The sequence below is a fragment of the Dermacentor silvarum genome, chromosome 9 (assembly GCF_013339745.2).
Source record: "Dermacentor silvarum isolate Dsil-2018 chromosome 9, BIME_Dsil_1.4, whole genome shotgun sequence".
Classification (NCBI taxonomy): domain Eukaryota; kingdom Metazoa; phylum Arthropoda; class Arachnida; order Ixodida; family Ixodidae; genus Dermacentor; species Dermacentor silvarum.
The window spans coordinates 32,399,347-32,404,677 of NC_051162.1; the positions used below are offsets into that span (position 1 = coordinate 32,399,347).

A 5,331-nucleotide genomic window follows, 5' to 3' on the forward strand; every position below is an offset into this window, starting at 1 on the left:
CTTGAGGTATGCAGAATGTTGAATTTACCCTATATATATATAAGCCTAAAGCGACGTCGCCAAATGGTGCTCAGAGATCCCAGCGCACCACACGGCGATGAATCACTCGCGGCAGCCGAAACCCAATCAATCATTGGCCGTTCGAGCGCGAGCAGCGTTGACAGAAAAGGTAAACGAGCTTGGACACTACTTTACTTTTGTCAACTTGCCGCCGCTAGCCATTGCCAGATTTTTTAGAAGAAACGCGCCGAAGGAGAAAACAAGGCTCCAAGAAAGACAAGTTGAATTTCTTCCTTCGTTATTCTTTTTCATAAAAGTTGCGGCGGATCAGAAGTGGCGGTGAGCGATTGAATGACGTCATTGCAGGACCCCTAAGGCGTTCAGCCGGCGCGTCCTCCTTACGTGCTGAACTCAACAATAGATCAGAAGAATGGTACCCCGAGCCAGTTGGCGGCACCTTAAACGCATAACCTGACAGTGCAGAAGGGGAAGGGGTGAATGACACATCAGGCGCTCGTGCGCGTCTTCTCTTCCGTCACTAATCTATGTCCATAGACCGGAATTTGCAGCTCCTTAGGGGGCTGTCATCTTTTGCAGGGAACTGCGGAAATTGGCGGGAAGAACGAAAGAACCACGATAGTGATCAGCCTGTTCTTGTAGCGTGCTTGCCGCCGATTTCCGCTCGGCTGTGCACACAGTTAAATGGTGACAGGGCTAGAGATTAGGTGCACTTACTCTAAACAGGCGTGTCAGAGTAACATATTATGGTCTGTATAGTGTATACGGTTTCTGTGACAGTCTAATTTTTAAGAACCACACTTCTTTAGCTACATTTTCCAATGAACTATTGCGCGCAAACCGAAAGGGTTTTTTGGTGCTTTGTAGATTTACATGTCCTCTTTTCTGTGTCCATTAGGGACACAAAACGTGTTGTTTTATCGCTTATTCCTCACAGCCATACTGTGGACAGCAAACGATATAAGTTGGAACGTTGCTGCCGATAAAGAAAACAAAGGACCAAAGAATCGGTTTCGCTGTGTAGCATCAGCAACTTGATACGTTGTCGGTTAACCGAGGCACTGCGGCTTCTTAAGTGAGTTGAATGATCTGGCTCGTGGTCGGATACTACATGCAGCCTGTAGAGGAGTATATTGTAGAGGCAGCATGCTCGACCGATTCGATAGCTAAAGTATTATTGCGCAACAAAAGGACAAGGACGGCAGAGAAGAACACACACACACACCAAGTGCAAACTTTTAGCTTTCCTTTTTTCAACATATCTAAAGAAGATCTTAGATATGTTGATGACTTTCTTAAGATATTTAGATATGTTGATGACTTTCTAATTTTTATTGACTGCTGTTCTGGTGCCTTCATTCTGGAAACAAAGAAAGCGTTAGAAACGTTTCAAAAGTGTTTAGTTCCCCTTCAAACTACTCACGAGTTGCCCGTGGAGAGGTCTATTCACTTTCTTGATCTTCGCCTGAGCTGTCAGGATAGCCACACGTGCTGGTCGTATGAGCCGTGAGCAAACAAGCCACTTCTGCCATATACGTCCGCACATTCTAAGCTTGTTAAGCGGGCTATCATCAGTTTGTGCTTCAAGAATGCCCTTGGCAAATATTGCTGCCATGTAGTGGACGCACGTTTTGAGAAACGAACTCGACGTTTGTCCTTGGCTGGATATCCCAAGCTGATGCAGGTGTCTGTCACGGAACGCATTTTACGAGAAGCGCGACCCAGTGCGCCGAAACCTGTTGCCGATGTCTCTCCCGGCAAACGGCCCAAAGTAAGTGTTGTACCCTACATGCACGGGATATCCCATAAATTGAAAAAGATTGCCCAAAGAGCAAATGTAATAGTGGCTTTTTCTGCTCCCAACAAGCTCGGCAAGCTTTGCAAGTTGACGGATCCAAATGCCGTCCCCCCCCCCCCCCCCCCCCCCGATAAGTGCACTAAGCATAACTGAAAAAAGTTCGTCGAGTGTGCTCACCGCGTGGTGTACAATCTCCCGCTTTCATGTGGGAAGCAATACATCGGGCAAACTGGGCGTTGCCTCAATGATCGGGCTCCGCGAACACCGCAATAATGTAAAAACTGGCACCGGTGGGTTCTTGGCGATTCATTGTCGCGATCACGGCTGCAAACAAATCGAGGACGAGTGCACGATTGTGTCCCGTGGCAGGACGCAGCTTATCCGTGAAATAACTGAAGCGCAGATGATTGCAAAATTGGGTGATAAGTGTGCTAGTTTCCCTTCACTGGCTCTCACAGAAAAATAACTAAGTTTCTTTGAGGCGGCATCACTTGACTCGTAACTATGTTACACGAATACGCAATCCTCTTTAGTTCGTGTAAGCGCCTGCGCAGTCTATACTGCTTCACACATATAAACTGACTCAGCGGCACAATAAATTTAGTTGAAAGTTTGCGCTTGGTGTGTGTGTGTGTTCTTCTCTGCCGTCCTTGTCCTTTTGTTGCGCAATAATACTTCAGTAATGGACTACCAAATTGTCCGGAATGCTGCTCTCTTTCCGATTCGATAGCCCATCATTTTGCAGAAGCGAAGATTCTGAGCGCACGACCTCACCCTTTATCAACTGAAATATGCACGCGAGCGTTTATATATTACATACCACATGTCAACGGACTCACTAGGCAAGCCTAATATGTATGAACGTGCATGCAGCGCATTTCCCACTCGCAGAAATCTCGTGCTTCTTTCATATTCATATATATCTCGCGTTGATCCGTCTCCTTATTCGTGCTGTTATATACGGAGTATAGAAAACCTGATCCACGTCTGGACAAGCTTTTTTTCTTCGTTATAGGCGTCCTTGAGGAAAAGCTCGAGCCTAACAATTTATAACGGGACACTAAAGAGAGAGAGAAAAAATGTTCTTAGCTGTGTGAGTAAATTTCCTTCCACAATGCAAAAACAGCCACTCTTACCGCGAGAGTGCTGTCTTGCTCTGGTTTCTTTTTGTTTTATTTGGCATTGTTATGACGTGCGAAACCTGGTATCGCAACGCAGAAGAAGTTTTGTGAATACCAGGCTATGTCTCAGATTATCTGAATAGACGCAGTGAGAAAGGCGGCGGTGTTCTATTGTTGACTATAGGAATGAGTTACAGTTCCAATCGTTGAAAGATTTTAGGCCTAATTACTACTGATCTTGAAATTGTGACTGTTCTTCATGATCGACCGTTTCTTTTTCTGCGTTGTATTACCCACTAAGAAGGAATGTGGTTTGTTTTCTTAAGACTTCGATAATATGTTATCCTAGATTAACTAGAGTGAACGATAATGACTACAGTTTAATTTTGGGTGGCGACACAAATATTAACGTGTTGCATGATAGCTTGATTCACAGGGGCATATGACGAGTGGTTAAATCAAATTCATGTATTGATACCATTGCTAGTCCTAATCGAATTCAAGGTGTCTGCGAAAGTTTGCGCTGTGTTTCCATCATGAATTTCGACGCACAAAACGCTGAGTCAGGTGTAATTATTGCTAGTGTGAGTGATCCCCATGCCTATTATTTTACTTGCTAGTTGATCTGTGTAGCCCTTCGTGTCTTTGTAAAGATCAAACTTCACATTTCAAGATATTCACCCATTTACACTTGAGAAATTCACACTTGAGCAAGTACAAAGTGAGTGCAGAATACCAGTTCGGATTCAGAAAAGGTCGCTCAACAGAAGTACCGTTATTGATGAAAAAAAAAAAAAAGAGATCATTCTGCGATGCTCTGAAGAAGATTGAGTTACATTTGGCGTCTTCATCAATTTTTCAAAAAGCTTTCGATACTACTAATCATAATACCGTACCATCAAAACTTGACATTTATGGTTTTAGGGGAACATTTCTGAACCTAATTAGAAGTTATTTACAGTATAGACATCAGACCGTTGTTGTAGGTAACAACTATTCAAATAATTCGACTGTATTCGCCGAGTTGCCTCAAGGAAGCATTCTAGGGCCTCTATTGTTTAACCTATATGTAAATGACATAACTAATACCAACACCAAAACACAACTTTTTATTTATGCCGACGACGCTAGTTTATTCATAACTTCTAAAAACGCGAGAGATCTGCTATGTATTGACAATGCTACACTAGAACAAATAAACAAGTGGAGCTCAATAAACTCATTAACTATTATTACTACCAAAACAAAAGGTGTTTTTTCAGTCAAAGAACAAGAAGCATAGCATCGATGGACATCTAAAAATTGGAACTTTTATGGTGGTAGAGGTAGTATCACCAATTAAAAACTTGGGTGTAATTTTCCAGGAGAACAGATTGTGGAATGACCATGTTGGCATCGTTGCTAACAAGCTTGCTCCGATTGTTGGGATACCAATAAGACTACGCTCCCTGTTACCATTAAGAGCAATGCTCCTACTTTATAATTATGTTCTTTTACCTCATGTAAATCATTGTCATCGCGCATGGGGCAACACGATCAGCTATGACATCAACGTTCTTTTTTTTATTGCAATAGAAAGTCGTCCGTACAATTTTAAACTCTTAAACCAAATACAGCGAAGCTGTATATGGCTATATTCCAGCGGATCGATGTTTGTAGACCAAAAGCCGTGGGCCGATCCCGAAGATAGTGAAATACCAGGCCGACCCGCGGCTGAGGTGAAGCAGGGTGCGAGCACTCCACCAACTTACAAACACAAGTTTAATATATTGTGTTCAAATACAACCTGTATGAGATATTAAGCTGATAAGAACAGATACTACACTTTAGACCCGCGTCGGCCATGTCTACGTTCGCTCCATACACGTGTACGCCATACTGCGTATTCAAACTAGTGCCTACCAATCTGAGTGTCTTCCGTCTCCTGACGCCATGCTCTACGTAGGCTCCTTTCCTCAGTTCTGATCTGACCTTTGAAATGGGTATGCCGCGTGTTGTACGGTCTGAAGAAGAACAGCGTGGCTACCAAGAACGACGTCGTGAATAGAAAACGGAATGGGAGCAGCGGCGGCGGAAGGAGGCCACCGACGATGAGCGGGCCGCAGACGCCAAGCGTCAGCGTGCTGCACGCTAGGACCGCGACGCGGAAAGAAGTGCGAACCGTCCACGTGGCCCCGATCCCGCAAACTTGGAACGTTTCACCGGAGCAACGGTCAATCACCACATACACAGCTTCACTGGATCATCCACCTTCACGGAGTGGAATGGCACTGAATTTTTTTTTTCTTTTGTAGCTTAGATATAAGGCCGATAAATTGTTCTATGATACAATTTTACTAAAACGTTTTCTTTTTTAACGGAAAGAGAAAGCAACGTTAATTTTCTCAAGTACCT

The 5,331-nt window shown here is 43.9% G+C and overlaps 1 pseudogene; it reads right to left on the bottom strand.

Annotated features, from left to right (window-relative positions):
* Nucleotides 1-4,601: 4,601 nt before the first annotated feature.
* LOC119465455 (U2 spliceosomal RNA) lies at nucleotides 4,602-4,782 on the bottom strand (annotated as a pseudogene).
* Between the last annotated feature and the right edge of the window lie 549 nt (nucleotides 4,783-5,331).